Source organism: Nycticebus coucang, chromosome 20 (genome assembly GCF_027406575.1).
Source record: "Nycticebus coucang isolate mNycCou1 chromosome 20, mNycCou1.pri, whole genome shotgun sequence".
Taxonomy (NCBI): Eukaryota; Metazoa; Chordata; class Mammalia; order Primates; family Lorisidae; genus Nycticebus; species Nycticebus coucang.
The window spans coordinates 48,496,530-48,517,204 of record NC_069799.1 but is presented as its reverse complement, the minus strand read 5'-3'; the positions used below and the strand labels follow the sequence as shown (position 1 = coordinate 48,517,204).

The 20,675-nt window shown below is 39.9% G+C and overlaps 1 long non-coding RNA gene across 2 annotated transcripts in view; it reads right to left on the bottom strand.

The window, feature by feature from the left end:
- Positions 1-20,675, bottom strand: part of LOC128572979 (uncharacterized) — a 76,010-nt gene that overhangs the window by 19,066 nt on the left and 36,269 nt on the right. The window contains exon 1 of one of the 2 annotated variants that reach the window (XR_008376287.1): positions 10,149-10,278. The exons of the other annotated variant lie outside the window; for it this stretch is intronic. This is a non-coding gene — a long non-coding RNA (uncharacterized LOC128572979). Of the gene's footprint in view, positions 1-10,148; positions 10,279-20,675 lie in introns of those variants that run through there. 2 annotated transcript variants of the gene reach the window in all.

Below are 20,675 nucleotides of genomic sequence, written 5' to 3'. Positions count from 1 at the left end.
GCAGTTTTGAGATTTTGTGATGTGGGCCATTCTCACTGGAGTTAGATGATATCTCAGGGTTGTTTTGATTTGCATTTCTCTAATATACAGAGATGATGAACATTTTTTCATGTGTTTGTTAGCCATTCGTCTGTCGTCTTTAGAGAAAGTTCTATTCATGTCTCTTGCCCATTGATGTAAAGGATTGTTGGATTTTTTCATGTGGATTAATTTGAGTTCTCTATAGATCCTGGTTATCAAGCTTTTGTCTGATTGAAAATATGCAAATATCCTTTCCCATTGTGTAGGTTGTCTCTTTGCTTTGGTTATTGTGTCCTTAGCTGTACAGAAGCTTTTCAGTTTAATGAAGTCCCATTTGTTTATTTTTGTTGTTGTTGCAATTGCCATGGCAGTCTTCTTCATGAAGTCTTCCCCCAGGCCAATATCTTCCAGTGTTTTTCCTATGCTTTCTTTGAGGATTTTTATTGTTTCATGCCTTAAATTTAAGTCCTTTATCCATCTTGAATCAATTTTTGTGAGTGGGGAAAGGTGTGGGCCCAGTTTCAGTCTTTTACATGTAGACATCCAGTTCTCCCAACACCATTTATTGAATAGGGCGTCTTTCCCCCAAGGTAAGTTCTTGTTTGGTTTATCAAAGATTAGGTGATTGTAAGATGTTAATTTCATTTCTTGGTGTTCAATTCGATTCCAAGTGTCTATGTCTCTGTTTTTGTGCCAGTACCATGCTGTCTTGACCACTATGGCTTTGTAGTACAGACTAAAATCTGGTATGCTGATGCCCCCAGCTTTATTTTTGTTACTAAGAACTGCCTTAGCTATACGGGGTTTTTTCCGGTTCCATACAAAACGCAGAATCATTTTTTCCAAATCTTGAAAGTACAATGTAGGTACTTTGATAGGAATGGCATTGAATAGGTAGATTGCTTTGGGAAGTATAGACATTTTAACAATGTTGATTCTTCCCATCCATGAGCATGGTATGTTCTTCCATTTGTTAATATCCTCTGCTGTTTCCTTTCTGAGGATTTCATAGTTTTCTTTATAGAGGTACTTCACCTCCTTCGTTAGGTATATTCCTAGGTATTTGATTTTCTTTGAGACTATGGTGAAGGGAGTTGTGTCCTTAATTAGCTTCTCATCTTGACTGTTATTGGTGTATACAAAGGCTACTGACTTGTGGACATTGATTTTATATCCTGAAACATTACTGTATTTTTTGATGACTTCTAGGAGTCTTGTGGTTGAGTCTTTGGGGTTCTCTAAGTATAAGATCATGTCATCAGCAAAGAGGGAGAGTTTGACCTCCTCTGCTCCCATTTGGATTCCCTTTATTTCCTTGTCTTGCCTAATTGTATTGGCTAGAACTTCCAGCACTATGTTGAATAGTAAAGGTGACAGAGGACAACCTTGTCTGGTTCCAGTTCTAAGAGGAAAAGCTTTCAGTTTTACTCCATTCAGTAAAATATTGGCTGTGGGTTTGTCATAGATAGCTTCAATCAGTTTTAGAAATGTGCCACCTATGCCTATACTCTTCAGTGTTCTAATTAGAAAAGGATGCTGGATTTTATCAAATGCTTTTTCTGCATCTATTGAGAGGATCATATGGTCTTTATTTTTGCCTCTGTTAATATGGTGGATAACGTTTATGGACTTGCGTATGTTAAACCAGCCTTGCATCCCTGGAATGAAGCCTACTTGATCATGATGAATGACTTTTTTGATGATAAGCTGTAATCTATTGGCTAGGATTTTGTTGAGAATTTTTCCATCTATATTCGTGAGTGAGATTGGTCTGAAATTCTCCTTTTTGTTTGGGTCTTTTCCTGGTTTTGGTATCAGGGTGATGTTTGCTTCATAGAATGTGTTGGGGAGGATTCCTTCTTCCTCAGTTTTTTGGAATAATTTCTGCAGTACAGGAATAAGCTCTTCCTTGAAGGTTTGATAGAATTCTGGAGTGAAGCCATCTGGACCAGGGCATTTTTTAGTTGGAAGCTTTTTTATTGTTTCTTTGATCTCAGTGCTTGAAATTGGTCTGTTCAGGAAGTCTATTTCTTCCTGGCTAAGTCTAGGGAGAGGATGTGATTCCAAATATTGATCCATTTCCTTCACATTGTCAAATTTCTGGGCATAGAGTTTCTGGTAGTATTCAGAGATGATCTCTTGTATCTCTGTGGGATCAGTTGTTATTTCCCCTTTATCGTTTCTGATTGAGGTTATTAGAGATTTTACTTTTCTATTTCTAGTTAGTCTGGCCAATGGTTTATCTATTTTATTTATTTTTTCAAAAAACCAACTCCTTGTTTCATTAATTTTCTGAATGATTCTTTTGTTTTCAATTTCATTGATCTCTGATTTGATTTTGGATATTTGTTTTCTTCTACTGAGTTTAGGCTTAGATTGTTCTTCTTTTTCCAATTCCATAAGATCTCTTGTGAGATTGTTGATGTGCTCTCTTTCTGTTTTTCGAATGTAGGCATCTAAAGCGATGACTTTTCCTCTCAAAACTGCTTTTGCAGTATCCCACAGGTTTTGGTAGCTTGTGTCTTCATTGTTGTTATGCTCAAGGAAGTTAATGATTTCCTGTTTTATTTCTTCCTGCACCCATCTGTTATTCAACAGAAGATTGTTTAATTTCCATGCCTTTGGGTGGGGTCGAGCATTTTTGTTAGAGTTGAGTTCCACCTTTAGTGCCTTATGGTCTGAAAAGATACAAGGTAAAATTTCAATTCTTTTGATTCTGTTGATATTTGTTTTGTGTCCCAGGATATGATCAATTTTGGAGAATGTTCCATGGGGTGATGAGAAGAATGTATATTCTTTATCTTTGGGGTGGAGTGTTCTATATGCGTCTATCAAGCATAGTTGTTCTAGGGTCTCATTTAAATCTCTTACATCTTTGTTTAATTTCTGTTTAGAGGATCTGTCCAGCTCTGTAAGAGGTGTGTTAAAGTCCCCTGTTATGATGGTATTATCAGATATCATATTGCTCAGACTGAGTAAGGTCTGCTTCAAGAATCTGGGAGCATTTAAATTGGGTGCATAAATATTTAGAATGGAAATGTCTTCTTGTTGTAGTTTTCCCTTGACCAATATAAAGTGACCATCTTTGTCTTTTTTGACTTTAGTTGCTTTAAATCCACATGTATCTGAAAATAAGATTGCAACTCCTCTTTTCTTCTGAATTCCATTTGCCTGAAAAATTGTCTTCCAACCCTTGACTCGGAGCTTTAATTTGTCTTTTGAAGCCAGGTGTGTTTCTTGCAGACAGCAAATGGATGGCTTGTGTTTTTTAATCCAGTCAGCCAATCTATGTCTCTTCAGTGGGGAATTCAAGCCATTAACATTTATGGAGATAATTGATAAGTGTGGTAGTATTCTATTCGTCTTATTTGGTGAGAGTCCATTGCTTAGTTTTATCTTTTGCATCAGTGTGGCGGTTAGGTTCTGTCCTTTGATTTCTGAGTTCTTACTTTGCTGCTGATCCATTGTGGTGGTCAGTGTGCAGAACAGGTTGAAGTATTTCCTGTAGAGCTGGTCTTGTTGTGGCGAATTTCCTCAATGTTTGTATATCCGTAAATGATTTGATTTCTCCGTCAATTTTGAAGCTTAGCTTAGCAGGGTACAGAATTCTGGGCTGAAAATTGTTCTGTTTAAGTAGATTAAAGGTAGATGACCATTGTCTTCTTGCTTGGAATGTTTCATTAGAGAAGTCTGCGGTAACTCTGATGGATTTGCCCCTGTAGGTCAACTGGCGCTTACTCCTGGCTGCTTGCAGAATCTTTTCTTTTGTCTTGACTTTGGACAGGTTCATCACAATGTGTCTTGGAGAAGCTCGGTTAGAGTTGAGGCGACCCGGGGTCCGATATCCCTCTGAAAGCAGTGTGTCAGAATCTTTGGTGATGTTTGGGAAATTTTCTTTTATAATATTCTCTAGTATGGCTTCCATTCCTCTGGGGCATTCTTCTTCCCCTTCTGGAATTCCTATAACTCGTATGTTGGAACGCTTCATAAAGTCCCATAATTCTGACAGTGAACGTTCTGCTTTCTCTCTCTTCTTTTCTGCCTCTTTTACTGTCTGAGTTATCTCAAGAACTTTGTCTTCTACCTCTGAAATTCTTTCTTCTGCATGGTCTAACCTGTTGCTGATACTTTCCATTGCATCTTTAAGTTCCCTGATTGACTGTTTCAGTTCCTTCAGGTCTGCTATATCCTTTTTATATTCTTCATATCGTTCACCTCTTATTTGATTCTGTTTTTGGATTTCCTTTTGGTTATTTTCCACTTTATTAGCAATTTCCTTCATTGTTTCCATCATTTCTTTCATTGTTTTCAACATGTGTATTCTAAATTCCCTTTCTGTCATTCCTAACATTTCTATACTGGTGGAATCATCTGCAGTAGCTACCTCATGGTCCCTTGGTGGGGTTGTTCTAGACTGGTTCTTCATGTTGCCTGGAGTTTTCTGCTGATTCTTCCTCATGAGTGATTTCTTTTATCTGTTTCCTTGCCCTAATTTTCCTTTCACTTCCTCTTGCTCTTTAAGTTCTTGTGCCTGTGGAAGTTGTGGGCGGGTTTAGACGGATTGAACACACGCGACCACTTGCCGGTTTTCCACTGTTTTAGTCCTCCTCTTGGGGTCCAGAAGTCTCTCGCTGACTCCCTGTATCTTCCTAGGAGTGATGATAGGCAGTTCCCACCAGCCAGAGATGCGTGGAGTCCTATCTCCCCAGACTCACGGTGCCCAGATGCAAGGAAGCTGTTACTCGGCTGCCATCTTGCTCCGCCTCCCCTCTTAAAATTCTTTTATATCTTGGATATAAAATATGACCCCTGGGCACCCACCTACATAGCCCTTCAAGGGGATAGAATTTTTTGCCTGCCCCACTCCAGAACATTTTATCCTCTGCGTTGTGCTTTCACAGTGCAGGTAAATTTACCATTAGAGGGCTACCCTTTGGGGTTAGTATTGCCCTTCCCACTGGTCCTCTTCAAAAATGCAGATTCTGGCTCAGCGCCTATAGTTCTGTGGCTAGGGAGCCAGCCACAGACACCGGAGCTGGCAGGTTCGAACCCAGCCTGGGCCTGCCAAACAACAATAACAACTGCAACAAAAAATAGCCGGGTGTTGTGGAGGGCACCTGTAGTCCCAGCTACTTGGGAGGCTGAGGCAGGAGAATCGTTTAAGCCCAAGAGTTTGAGGTTTCTGTCAGCTGTGATGCCATGGCACTCTACCAAGGGCGACATAGTGAGACTTTGTCTCAAAAAAAAAAAAAAAAAAAAAAAAAAGGTAGATTCTCCTGAGAGAGGTAATATGGAAAATGAATGGCATCTTCACCTGAAAGGTTTTATCAAATACCTGTGCAGACAGTGTGGGGTAACAAGAGGGAGAAGAAAGGGCAGAAAATGAACCTGAGGGGCACAGAACACTATTCATCAGCTCAGAATGAATTCAGTGATTACTTTGATGTTTTCCCCAGTGGAAAAAAACTCTAATAACAAAATTGTTTCACATTTGGATCCTGTTTTGTTAGACTTATTTAAATCCTAAAACCATCCCAATTTGGTTGGCTCTGTGATTTGAATTATGTTGTACCAAAAGGCTTGTCTGTCAGGTTCAAAGTCTTTACCATGACCTTCACCACACAGCTATAGAGAGAAACCAATCTTGTTCTCATTTTCAAACCAACATACAGCTGAATTGTCAAGGCACAAAAACGTATTAAGGTATCTGGATGTGCGTTTTTGAACGAAAGCTGGGTATCAGAGTGAAGTTGGGTCCATCGAACCTTTTTTTCTCCCCAAAATTTATAATTAGGGAGCCTGGGAGAGAAAGAGATAGAGCCCCCACATAACTGGAAATTGGGCTGTATAAAAGGAGAGCATGAGGCGGTATATTCTGTCCTTTGAACTTAGGAAGCAAGAGGAAACATCAGACTATTGAGAAAGCAAGATGCCACAGGTATGCAGAGAAAGTCTGGGCAACAACACCATTCCTAGCTCCAGATCCATCCTGGGCCTGACTGCTTTTTGGAGTCTGGAGTCCATGAGAGACATTGTGCCCATATATTAAATTCTCCTCTACCACCTGTTTATTTTTGTTTTCACTCAGGCCTGAAATACATTCTGTTACTTTGATAGAGTTGAAAGTAATACAGCTGTTGGATGGTTCTGCACATGTGTAACCATAACATGTCAAAGAAGAGAATTTCAAATCAGACTTCTAACAGGGCCTGCCTTGTTTTAATTAAAGGTCAAGGTGTATTTCAGAGGAATTCCCTGCAAACTACCAAGAAGTTTAAGTCATTGGCTTCTCATTTCAGGACTAGGGACTATCCGTATATATTATCAAGAGCATGAAAATCAGTCAAATAGAATTGTCCTCCAGGGACATCAGGCATAAAATCAACACCCAGTGGATCAGAATAGAAACACACGAAAGCATCACTTATAAAAAATAAGCATGACCCCTTATGCCAAAAATCTGAGAATAGCATGACTCAATGTAGTCACTATATTGACATCTGCAGAGAAATTGTGTTTATCAGAATTGGGAAGTGGTTGGCCCTGGGAACTTAGAAATGTGCAAATTATTTCAACCCCCCTAACTGCCGTTAGGGCAGAGGTCCAGAAATACATTCTAGTCTCCCTCCAGGATGCCAACCCTCTCCTCATTATAGGACAGGGAGGCCCCTTAGGATTCATGAGAGTGTTAAGGAAGGGGCACGGGGTGTTGTAGTCAACTCAGTCTTACTCCAGGGGATTAACTGCTGTGTGGACAAGGCAGGACTGGGTAAGTCATAACTGCACTGGAGAATCAGAGGTTGACTCCCAGCCTTCATCATGGTGACAGCAGTGGGACAGCATCCTCCTTGGAAACAGCCTATCTTTGGGTGCCCCAAAATAAACTGAAACTTGGTCTTACACAAACACCTGTATACTGATGTTTATAGCAGCTTTATTCATAACTGCCAGAACTTGGAAGCAAGCAAGATAGTCTTCAACAGGTGAATGAATAAACAAAAGCTGGGTCCCAAATCGCCCAGCCACAGATGGATACCTGTCCCCAGCTGTTAGGAGCTGGGCAGCAGAGCTTCACCACTCCACCTCCCCCTTCCCACCCTCACCTCTGTTCCGTGGGAAAATGGTCTGAAACTTAGGAACCAGGGGCACAGCAGAAGGTGAGCAGTGGGTGATCCAGGTAAGCAGCTTCACCTGTACAGCCTTTACGGCTCCCTGCAGCTCCCCATCACTCGCATCCCAGCCTGAGCTCTGCCTCCTCTCCCATCAGCAGCATTAGATACAGTAGTGAAAACCCTACTGTAAACTGCACATGGGACAGAGGTAGTTTGCATGTTCCATATGAGAATTCAATGCACCCTGCCCCCCCACAGTCCGTAGAAAAATTGTTTTTCATGAAACCAGTGTCTGGTGCCAAAAAGATTGAGGACCACTGAGTTAGGTAATGTTGATCATTCATGTATACAACGAATGTTTGCTGAGTACCTACTGTGTACTATGTACTCTTCTAAAAAATGGAAATATAACAGAAAAAAAAGCTAGACAAGATTTCTGTCCTCTTAGAGTTTATGTTCTAGTAGTGGAGACATAATTAACAAAATAGATCATATGTAAGCAGAGTATGTAGCATGATTGTAACAAATGCTAAGAAGAAAACAAGGGAAGGAGGGAGGCAGGAAAGCCTCATTGAAAAGGTGTGCTTTGAGTAAAAACTGGAATAGGCAGGGAGCAAGCCATGATTTATGAAAAGAGAATAGTTAAGCGGAATTGTGGGTGAGAACGTGCATGTTTCAAAACAGTACTCTATAGGAATTAGGGCATGCATTCTCAAAGTGTGGTCCTTTGAACGCTGGGAATCCCAAATGCTTTTCAGAGGATCCAGGGGTCAAAATTATTTTCTAAAGCTCTGTTAAGTGTAAATATCTCTTTCAAAAGGATGGAGACTGAGAGAAAGAATGTCTGCGGGTAGGACCTCTATGTTTAGAATGATGGAAATGGTAAAAAAAAAAAAAAGAAAGAAAGAAAGAAAAATGTATAGAGGGAGAGATTTTAAGCATTTGGTGAACAAGTCTGAGGGAGTAAGTGTTCACCAAGGTGGTTTTGGGGAAAGTTCCTGTGATGAGGAATTTCTCCTGTTTTTCTTATCTGGACTTTTCTGATTCACAGAATTCCTCTCTTAGACTTCAGCCTGTCTCTAGATGGCAGTGCGTGTGCTTTAAAAGCAATAAACATCAATTCTCTCTTGTTGGAAGACCTTAGATGATAACATGTCTCTAGAATATATAAGAGAAAACTATTTTGTGTGATGAGTCAGGAAATGTTCTTAAAATGGACTCCCCCCTGCAAAGTGGTCAACCTCATCATAATCAGTGTTGAATATTGGGGAAATGATAAACATTTCTTGCCCTTCTGCATTTTTATAAGCTCTCTGGGAGACAGACCTATCCAGGAGACATATTTCTCAGAGAAGTTATGAGATGAAAGGTCATAAAAATCCTATACAGTTTCTTTTTATCTTACCTTTTGAAACACTTGTAAACATGGATACGAGGTTTTCAAGAGACTTAAGCCCCTGATTCAATTTGTATTCAAGGTCTATGAAGACAGTCATCAATTTCTGCTTTCTTTCAGACTCCAAATTACACCAGCACAGCCTCTCCTGACACACGGCTATTGGTCTGATTTAAAACATGCTCGCTTAAACTTGTACCTACAGTCTTATACCAGCCTGAATCCTAAACATAGCCCATCTTTCTTTAAGATGCGAGTCCAATGGAGTATGAATTCTACACAGAATTTCATGCAATTTTAAATATTCACATAAATTACTATCTTAGTCTTACATTTCTTAAAATATGAATTTTTATCTTCTGGGTAGATACCAAGTTAATGGGATTGCAGGATCCAATGGAAGCTCAACTTTTAGTTCTTTGAGAATTCTCTATACTTCTTTCCATAAATGTTGTATTAGTTTGCAGTCCCACCAGCAGTGCAAATGTGTTCCCTTCTCTCCACATCCACGCCAGCATCTGCCGATTCGGGATTTTGTGATATGGGCTAATCTCTCTGAATTAGAATGTTTATTGCAGCTCAATTTACAATTGCCAAAATGTGGAGTTAACCCAAGTGCCAATCAACACATGAATGGATTAACAAACTGTGGCGTATGTACACCATGGAGTACTAGTCAACCATAAAGAAAGATGGAGCTTTTACATCTCTTGTGTTTACCTGGATGGAGTTGAAACACATTCTTCTTTGCAAAGTATCTCAAGAATAGGGGAAAAAGTACTCAATACTAAGAAACCAATATATAAGCAACTATATGTCCACACTAAAGAAAAAACAAGCGTATAGTCTATCAAGGAGGAGGGGAGAGGACGGGAAGGCGAGGAGGGAGGGTGATTGGCAGGATCTCACCTAATGTGCACAATGCGAGGGTGTTCAGCACGCCCCCTGGCGGAAGGGCTCAACTACAACTTGAACTTTACCTTGGAAATGTAAACAATGTAACCTAAACATTTGTACCCTCATACCAATTTGAAATTAAAAAAAAATTTTTTTTTTAATTTTTAAAAATATGAATGTTTAAATTATATTATCAAATCAATAGCTTACTCTTAACTACTATACATGATCAGAGACAACTTTTTAAATCTCATTTTAGTATGAAAAAGTTTTGATTGGGATCAATACTCAATTTCCAGGAGGAACAACATTCAACAGAAAACTGTCTGAATATGCTCTGACTTCAGGCCCTGTATTTCCCATCCTGTTAGCTGGTTACCAGCCAGGCCTTGGGTTTAGTTACTGACTCCAGCAGACGGGAGTTTATAAGAGGATCCCCAGCTAGGGCGGAGCTCTGTTTCCATGTTTTATTTTTTTCCTTTCTATCTCTCTCTCTTTTTAGCGACAGGGTCTTGTTCCATTGCCCAAACTGGAGAATGAGACTACAGGCTTGCGCCACCACACACAGCTAAATTTTAAATTTTTTGTACAGGTGGGGTCTCACTATGTCGTCCAGACTGATCTCAAACTCCTTGCCTCCTGCAATCCTCCCTTCAGCCTCCCAAAGTCCTGGTATTAGAGGTGTGAGGTGGTGCACCGAGCCCGTTTCTATGTTTACTCACCATCCAATTGCTCATCTTGTTCCAGGCCCCTCCGAATATTATGCTAAGATTAACCCATTTTCCTTCTGGTCTCTGTTCTTGTGCCTTTGACTAACTTCTCCTTTGGCCCAGCATCCTGTCCTGCTTCTGCTGACCCCCCGAGTCTGCAAAACAAGAAATAGGAAGAACATCCTCCTTGAGAAGCCCCACCCACGCTCTTCATTCTATCCTTCTTCATTCAAATTCCACCCCACCTGCCCTGAGGGCTCTGCTGAACTCTCTCTGCACCGATCACTTGCTATTGTCTGCTCTTTTCCTAACCTTCTATTCATTCGTAGTCTTCCTTTAAAGGAATGTCTGTGGCTGCTGTTTCTTCCTTTCAACCCTTCTCCTCCACCCCAACCTTCTAGTCTCTCTTCCTCTTAATCTGTTTCTGTCCCATCTTTGCACCTGATGCTCTTCCAGTTTTCTCTTTTCCCTTTATGTCATAACCAAAACTTTTACCTAAATACTTTCCCAGCAATAAGCAGCGCCCAATATGTGACTTCAGACCAAACAGCCCCCATATTTGAGCATACAAGACATTCATAATGGTTTCAAATGAAGTAAGGTTTGCTACAGCATCTCATAAAACGGCCTTGCAGCAGCATCCTGGGTTGCTCTCTGGGCCTCTGCACATCTCTGTTCTGATTCCCAAAAAAAACCTTCCATGCTGGAAACTTCCATGAAGAGATGCAGAGAGCATGGCCTGAATAAAATCGACCATCCAGCCGTGTGATGTTCAGTTAGGCAGACTGCTGTTTTCATGTATTTACTGTTCAGGATTGTGCTGCGGTACATCTATTGCTACATCTATTTTTTCCAAAGCTGGCAGAACTTTTTTTTTTTTCGAGACAGTCTCACTTTGTCCCCCTGAGTAGAGTGCCATGGCATCATAGCTCACAGCAACCTCAAACTCTTGGGCTCAAGTGATCGTCTTGCCTCAGCCTCCCAAGTAGCTGGGACTATAGGCCTCTGCCACAATGCCTGGCTATTTATTTTTTTCCATGAAGTTGTCATTGTTGTTTAGCAGGCCCGGGCTGGGGGGGAGTTTAAACCTGCCAGCCTGGGTGTATGTGACCGGCGCCCTAACCACTGAGCAACGGGTGCCACCCAGTTTATAGAACTTTTAAAATGGAAATTCCATGCTTAATTATGAGGGGGGGGAAAAAGAGGGGTTGTAGTCTAACATGAAAACATTTTAAGTCATAAAATTCAGTTCTGAAAATCCTTGAGAAAAGATTCCTGGTAATTTTTCTCATGGAAGTTAGAGTGGCATTGCCATGGGGCTCTTATAAGGTACTTCATATACACACAAGCATCCTGAGATAGTCATAAAAATGATTCTGTAGTCTTCCATCAAATTTGGTGAGTCAAGACAAAGGACCTCATGAAGAAATTCAGGAAGTGGCAAGTGGCTGTGACCCTCACTTCATGAGAAGTGGCACCAACTCTTCAGAAGGAGTAATGTGTCATCCTGACCACTACCTGCCACTGGAAATATGCATAAACTATTCCAGATTCTGCTTCAATTTCTACATTAAATTCAGTATGGGAAGAATTTATAGCATCATAGAAAGAAGTAATCATCCATATTTAATGTCAAGTCCAACTGATCAGAACAGAGAGCACAGTGGTGCTTCCCTGTTTCCCCAAAAATAAGACATCCTCCGAAAATAAGACCTACTTACAGGTAAGATGAGACATCCCCTGAAAATAAGACCTAGGGCATCTTGGGAGCACACCTTAAAATAAGACACTGTCTTATTTTCGGGGAAACAGGATAGTATCAACTCTGGTTTGAAAACATATGGAATAATAAATCTAAGAGATTAAGAATATCAATATATTGCACTACATGTCTTTGTAGTGTGTCCTTTGCTTGTATGTCCTTTGCTTGTATGGAAGAAAAAGATGGTTTGGGAAGTGGACATTGGGAATGCCTATTCCTTAAGGTAATGTTGAGCTGTAAGTTAGTTCCCTCCTAAGTAGAAGGTGCCAGATGCATTGTCTGAATAGCATAGGCATAATGAGAAATTGAAATGGTGCTATTAGCTGGGTGTGGTGACTCATGACTGTACTCCTTGCACTTTGGGAGGCTGAGAGGCAGGTTGATTGAGCTTAGGAGTTTGAGACCAGCCTCAGCAAGAGTGAGACCCTGTGTCTAAAAAATGGCTGAGTGTTTGGCAGGGACCTGTAGTCCTAGCTACTCGGGAGGCTAAGGCAAGAGGATCTCTTGAGCCCATGAGTCTGAGGTTGTTGTGAGCCACAGCACACTACCCAGGATGACAAAGTGAGACTCTGTTTCAAAAAATAAAATAAAATAACAGAATAAAAATAAAAAATGGTGCTATTTGTATTATAGCTTATTTATCCACAACCGTTTATCAGAAATGTATTGAAAATCTATGACCACCCAGAGGATCTATCTCCGTAATCTAGAGGCCTCACAAGAATATCCAACTATATCCCCCCCCCAAAAAAAAATAGTTGAGCATGCATAGAAAATTAAAATAAGGAAGAAGAAAGCCATGACTCTGTGAAGTGGAAGATACCAGTAGATGGGAGCCAAAGAACAGGAAGTCAACTCAGAAATGCTGAGATGAAAGAGGAAGTGCAAAGGAAGCTGAGAAAAAAAGTAGTCTGAAAATACATCTTGTGAAAATCCACAGCCCTCGGATGGGAAGACAGCCAATAGTTGGGGGACATGGAACTAAGAACTACAGTGACCTACACGATTTAAAGCAGGGCTCAGAAAACCTTTCAGGATTTTCTCATGTTGTTCAGGATAAAAGGAGCCTTTTAAGAAGCCAATCAAGTTGCTTCTCTAGGATCCAAGGTAGGCCCAAGGAAGAAGTCACTCTCCACCCTTCACACCCACAGTCCTCAGATTCAGCTCATACCAGGAGTCTGTGGGCTTCAGGTGCCATTAGATGGCAAACAACAAAGTGACGAGACATCCTTTAAAAGTAATCATACTTGCTAAGAAAGAAAGCTTTGCCCCGTGAGAAGAGAGAAAGAAGATAGAAAGGGTGATTCTCCTATAACCCCAGCCCCTCCTTTCCAAGAGGTTTCCAACAAAGATTTGGGGTCAACCGGGATGAATAAACATCAAGGAATGTATATGAAACAGTCAAATGCCTACCTGCCAATATTAGGTCATTTCTAACCTTGCTCCATATATACTTAAGTCACATATTATTTAAACATCTCTGAATTCAGCAATGTCAGTTTTTTTCCACTCTCCTATTCCATTAAAAAAAAATGGTTTCAAATTATTCAGCTGTACATACGACGTCATTATCTTCACTGTCACTTTGGAGTTATTGAGCACAGTTCTCCAGACCACATTGTTGTTACTCACATTTTATATGTATGAGTCTAGCTCTGAAATCTGTATTCCAAGCCATTCACAGAATATTGTCAAGCTAGGAATATTTTCCTTCGTATGATAAAGGCATATCGGTGTATTTGATGTATGATTTTTAGAAAAATTTATTCAATGTTGATAAATGTAAAATATGTGTGATAGGTGAATGTGAAAGACTTGTATGTCAGGCCAGGCACAGTGGTTCGCACCTGTAATTCTATCAGTCTGGGAGGCCACGGCGGGTAGATCACCTGAACTCGGGAGTTCAAGACCAGCCTGAGCCAGACGGAGACCCTGTGTCTACTAAAAGTGAAAAAACTAGCCAGGGGCTGTGGCGGGCACCTGTAGTCCCAGCGACTTAGAAGGCTGAGGCAGGAGGATCACTTGAGCCCAAGAGTTTGAGGTTGCTATGAGCTGTGATGCCATGGGGTTCTACCAAAGGTGAAAAAGTGGGACTCTGTCTCAAAAAATAAATAAGTAAATAAAAAATAAAGACACATATGCCAAAACAAAAAAAATAATCTCATGCATCCCACACTCAATTGAAGACGTGAACGTTACCTGTCCTTGGAGCCTTCTGTGGCTCCTCCCAAGTCCTGTTGCTTTTCTTCCCCAGCTATTCTGCTCCTGCTGGTAATTCACCATTTTAAAGTTAGCAATTGTCATACTCTTGCTTTCAGTTACAGCTTTGGCACCAAAGTTGTGTCCCTATATAATAGAAGGTTTCATTCTGCACATTTTATCTCTTTATAAATAATATCATACACGTCCTGCAACTTGCTTTTTTAGCTTGACATTATGTTTGTGAAATTTATGTTGAATGCACATGACTGTAGTTCACTGGTTTTCACTTCAGTCCATTATTCTATTAATTGACTACATGAGCCTGCATTTATCCTTTCCACTACTGAAGAATATTTAGGTTGTTCCAGGTTTTGCCGCGACAAACAATAATGTTGGAAATACTCTTTTCACAGAGCTTGGTGCACATCTGAGACTTTTTTCTCTAGATCAGCAGTTCTCAACCTGTGAGTAGCGACCCCTTTGTAATAATGAAAATACATCCTGCACATCAGATATTTATATTATGATTCATAACAGTAGCAAAATTACAGTTATGAAAATAATTTTATGGTGGGGGGTCACCACAACATGAGGAACTGTATTAAAGGGTCGTGGCATTAGGAGGCATTAGGAAGGTATAGAGTCTAGGGTATTTTGTTGATTTGGGTACAGTTGTAGAAAACAGAATTGATTCTATATGATGTAAATATAAGTGCATTTATTACGAAGTAAGAATGAAATTATAGGTTAAATTTCCTGTTACAATTTTCACAGCTATAAAAAAGAATAGGGATTATCACTGTGAAGTTATCATTAGAATAAGATGTTAACTGAGAAAAAGCAAGATGGAGAAAAACATATTCAAGTTGAGCATCCCTAATCCAAAAATCCAAAATCTGAAACATTGTGAGTGCTGATTTCAGATTTTTCAGATCAACCATGCTCAACTAGTATGCAATCTGCAAATATTCCAAAATTTGAAAAAATCCCCCACATTCAAAACATTTCTGGTCCCAAGCATTTCAGATAAGGGATACTCAACCTGTATGTATATATATAACTAAGAAGAGAGAATATAAAAATAAGTATTACATACACTCTCGCTCACATACACCCTTATACTTTTAAAGGCCAAACCATAAAATAAATTAAAAGATGCTCTGGAGAAACCCAAAAAACAAAGTTAGGTTTTTCTGAATATAACCTGTGTTGTGGACTTGACTTTGGAACATGCAAATGTTTTTCCTAACTTTAAAACAAATCCAAATGAAAATAAAGGCAGCTTCTAAATATCAAAAGCAAAATGAAATAAATGAAGGTATCTGAGTATCAAATTGGTGGTTTACCTACCTAGAGAGACATTATTTCAAGTCATTTTAAAATGCAGTGACTTGCACACACTTCAAATCACTCACGAATCAACTTGAAGAGGTTTCCCCCGGCCGGAGATGGGGCAATTAGAGCAAAAATAAAAATAATAATACATATTCTATATTAAAAACCCATGTATTTATGATGATACTAAAATGACTTAACCACCCTAAACTAACAATGTAAACTTGACAAAACATTTAAGAGACAATGAAGAAAAGCATAATGTTGACTGAATAGTTGATGACATTAAGAAATTATTAAGGTTGAGTGCTCACACCTGTAATCCTAGCTCTCTGGAAGGCAGAGGCAGGTGGATTGCCTGAGTTCAGGAGGTTGGAGACCAGCATAAGCAAGAGTGAGACCCTGTTTCTAAAAATAGCCAGGTGTTGTGGCAGGCACTTGTAGCCCACCTACTCAGGAGGCCGAGGCAAGAGGATCACTTGAGCCCAAGAGTTTGAAGGTCACTGTGTGCTGTGATGCCACAGCACTCTACCCAGGGTGACAAAGTGAGACTCTGTCATCCCCCGAAAAGAAAGAAATTATTGTTATTTTTCAGATGTGACAAGACAATTGTTGCAATCATACTGTTTTTGAAAGATACACACTGAAATAATTATGGATAAAATGATATATTATCTAAATCATTTTCCAAACAAGGCCCAAATTCTGAAAACTCAGTAACTAGAAAAACTGTGGCTATTATAAATAACAAATTAACCTTAAAAGTACCACCATCGGATTTGATGTAAAATGAAAACAGTGTGGCTGGGCACGATGGCTCACGCCTGTAATTTTAACACTCTGAAAGGCTGAGGCAGGTGGATTGCTTGATCAGGACTTCAAGACCAACCTGAGTAAGAGCGAGACCTTGCCTCTACTAAAAATAGAAACCCTAGCAGAGCGTCATGGTGGGCGCCTATAGTCCCAGATACTTGGGAGGCTGAGGCAAGAGGGTCTCTTGAGCCCAAGAGTCTGAGGTTGCTGTGAGCTGTGATGATGCTACAGCACTCTACTCAGGGTGACGGAGCAGAGGGTGACAGAGCAGAGGGTGACAGCATCTCATTCCATCTCAAAAAAAAAAAATAAAATGAAATGAAAACTGTGTACTGAATACTTGAAATAAACACAATGCTCATAGTTTATGTAAAATTGGAAAAACGTATGAACACAAAGAAGATAAAAACATTAACAGGACTGAGGACAACTTATAAAAGACGTAAAATGAAGAAATGTAGAGTTACCGCAACAAAATGTAATTAATTGATGATTCATTGGTAACGTATTTTCCTATGAAGTGCCAGAAACCAATAAACACTCTTTTTCAAATAAGGAGAAACAGTGTAGATCTGGGAGAATATTTCCCTGTGTGCTCTGGAATGAGAGGGTCACAGCTGTCGTGGTGTTCAAAACGATTAGCAACAGCGCAATAACCAACCAACCAGAAGCCCTACACTTGGTCTGGAGTCTCCTGATTAGCTGGTCACAATTGCTTTATTCACTGACCAGGGAGAGGTTGCAGGTGGAGCTAAGGCAGCCATAATGCCGGCAGAAGTCCTTTAGGTGTTCAGGTTAATAGCTGTTAATGAGCCAGTATAGAATTATTTTGATATTTTAATACCTGAAAGCGTCTAACCAGTTGCAGTGACTAAATATTAGCTCTGTGAATGGAAATATTCGTAACATAATCAAATCCAATATTCTCAAAGTAAAGTCAAGGCAACATTGCTTCTCACTCACAGTGCCCCCTCACCTTCTATGTGTAATTTTTTTTTTCAGAGTCTCACTATGTTGCCCTCGGTAGTGTGCTGTGGCGTCACAGCTCACAGCAGCCTTCAACTCTTGGGACTTAAGTGATTCTCTTGCCTCAGCCTCCCAGGTAGCTGGGACTACAGGCACCCACTACAAAGCCCGGCTATTTTTTCATTGCATTTGTCATTGTTGTTTAAGCTGGCCTGGGCCAGATTCGAACCTGCCACCTTCAGTGTACATGGCCGGCGCCGTAACCACTGTGCTACAGACGCCGAGCCAAAGCTCACCTTCTATGTGTATTTATGAGTACCTATTAGCAGCCTCTGTGGCCAGCAGCCATTTGGCTCCTAAACTATCTATCTATCTTTGTATTCATATGCCTCTTATGTGTGTATATGTTCAAGGCAAAGAAAATCAACATGCATAATAGAAACTCATTCTCCTCCTCTTCCCAAATTAACTACTAAAACCAAAATATTAGACTCCATTGAGTTTGAAATCCCATCAGAATGACCTTGCCAGCCCCTTCTTATAAGTTCCATGTACAAGATCCTCCTTGATACAACTCCTAGATACATCTTCAGCTTTTTATTACGCTATAACATTGTATGTTCTTGCCATATCAAACTAATGTAGATCCTTAACCAGGTCCTCTTTTTCATTATTAATCATGTTTTCTCTCCCTGGGATGCCTCTCAGGACTCTTTCACTTAGTTAGAGCTATATTTTAAGGTTCAAATCAGATTGTTAGCACTTATGCAAAGCTCCTGCTGTCATAATAACAGCAGTGCCGAAAGTACTAGAAAGCTTACCTTTCCAGAGAAGAAAACTCTCCTCTTAGAAATGAACTATTTGAAATTTGTCCCCTGTAATCTCCCATATTCCTAGCATCATTAGATTTTGATGCATTTCGGATTTGGATTTTTGGATTAGGGATGCTCAACTTGTATATATTTTTCACCATTTTTTTTTTTTTTTTACTTTGTCACCCTGGGTAGAATACTGTGGCATCATAACTCACAGCAACCTCAAACTCTTGGGCTCAAGTGATTCTCTTGCCTCAGTCTCCCAAGTAGCTGGAACTATAGCAACCCGCCCCAACACCTAGCTATTTTTAGAGATGAGGTCTCTCTCTTGCTCAGGCTGATCTCAAATTCCTGAGCTCAGGCAATCCACCTGCCTCTGTCTCCCAGAGGTGTGAGCCTCTGGATTACAGGTGTGAGCCACTACACCCGGCATTTTTCACCATTTAGCTTGTTCTCACTTAGCATTACATTTTGATGGTCACTTCTCAGTGACAATCTCTATTTTTTTATAGCTATTTAAGTTGTAATAGGAAACCTAACTTATAATTTCTTTCTTACTTTATAACAAATGCATGTACATTTACATTATATAGAATCAATTCCGTTTTCTGTAATTGTACCCAAATCAAAGAAATACCCTAGAGAAAACACTGTCAGGTGTGCACCAAGCTCTATGAAAAGAATATTCCTAAAAGTATTGTTTGTAATGGAAAAACCTGAAACAACCTAAATATTCATCAGTAGTGGAAAGGATAAATACATGCTGATATAGTCAATTAATAGAATAATGCACTGCAGTGAAACCAGTGAACTACAGTCATGTGCATTCAGCATAGATTTCACAAACACAATGTCAAGGTAAAATAGCAAGTTGTAGGACATGGATGACATCATTTATCATCAGTGGCTGTCTCTGCAAAAACTACTCTAGTCTGTCTGTATCTGTGTCCCTCCATTTTCTCTGTATCTTTTTTCATCGGATTGGGAATTGGTGGGATTGTGCTGAAATCGCCAGAAGCCAGGTGTTGAGGGAAGCTTCCTTATCCAAGCAGGTAGGATGGTTCAGCACCAAGGACAGGGGCACCCAAGGCCTATCCAGGCTCACTTCTTTGCCCGCACCATCCCATGCATGTTTTAGTCACGCCATGACTATGCCCCTTAGATTAAATGCCCCCACTTACTGCTGAGTCTAACTCTATCATGGTTTTAACCTCATATCAAAATTACCTGTGTCTTACTTATCTCCCCATCACACCTCTTTACCCTCACTTAACACAATTCCTGGGGCATCCTAGGCTCAATAAATTATAGATCAATTAATAAATGAGTCAATCACTCAATAAATCAAACTTTTTCAGGGGAAAAATAGTAAAATATAAGGAGACACTTCGATAACACAAGTATGTAAGGAAGTAAAAATAATATATTTGCTATTACTCCTTCAGACATCAATTCTCAACCCTGACTTTGCATTGGAACAATCTACAGAGATTATTTCAAAACACAAATTCCAAGATGCTACTTTAGAAATGTAGAGTAAGAATCCTGAGCATAGGGACATGGCATGTGTAAGGGAATGGGGAGCAACTTGCACAGGTGATTTCCAAGGACACGAAATAATTGTTCTATGGATAGCTATGAGCACTGCTAGCGGAGGGATTAAGCATCTGAAAGTGAGAGAAAGCTCCAGCTGCTCTGAGTCATGTGAGCAACAGGACCCAATCTTTTCAGGGGAGTGAAATGAAAATCAGCAAGAATTGAATCTTGTTTCTGACACCTGCTGGCCTTCTACTCATGGGGTAATAATGCAATTAAAGTGATTCTTTCAGGTCCTCCCTTCCCCATCTGCAATCTGCAGCCATATATTCCTCAGAATCATTTCATTTCCCAGGTGGTACCTGCAGCAAGGAAAAGGTCCATTCTGCTTCAACAAGGGTAGCAAAGAAAAGGCAGTAACAGCACAGTGGATTCAAGAGAGAATCTGTTTCCGCTTCTAATTTCCTCTCTTCTGGCGAACTTCACCTTTCAGGTTATCTTTGTAGTACTAAGTGCAAACATTTCTCATTGAAAATGTGAGTGCTCATTAACACGTGAACGTGCCCACATTCTTAAGTAACTTGAACTGCCAGCTACATTTACACTCTTTCAATTAAGGCCATATTAAATTTTTTTCTTTTTATTCAGAAACAGACTACTTGAATTTTAAACACTACACTGAGGGCTGTCTTCCAGATTTTCCAAAAATCTGGAAACATTTATTAACTGGGCTTTATTATTCAATTCCATTTGGAAAAATCATTCTTGTGGCTCTTATTTTATCTAGCATGATAGTATTTGACCCTGTCCAGGAGCTTACACTTGGCTTAGGGACACAGGACTGGCCTTAAATGATGTGACTAAAAGACTCTGGTCGTCTTCTTCATCACCCTCTCTGCCACTTGAGCTTCTTGACTTTTATGATGAAACTCTTCCAATCAAATAAACAACGTGCATGACTATAATACAAGGCTGCCCAATATTTTTATTTAATTTGATGGCTCCTTGATTTATTAGCCATAATATTATCCAAAAATTCTGTTTTAATATTTATAAATCACTAATTGATTTAGCATAAGAGTTGTTCCACCACAGGAGGACATTCAAACT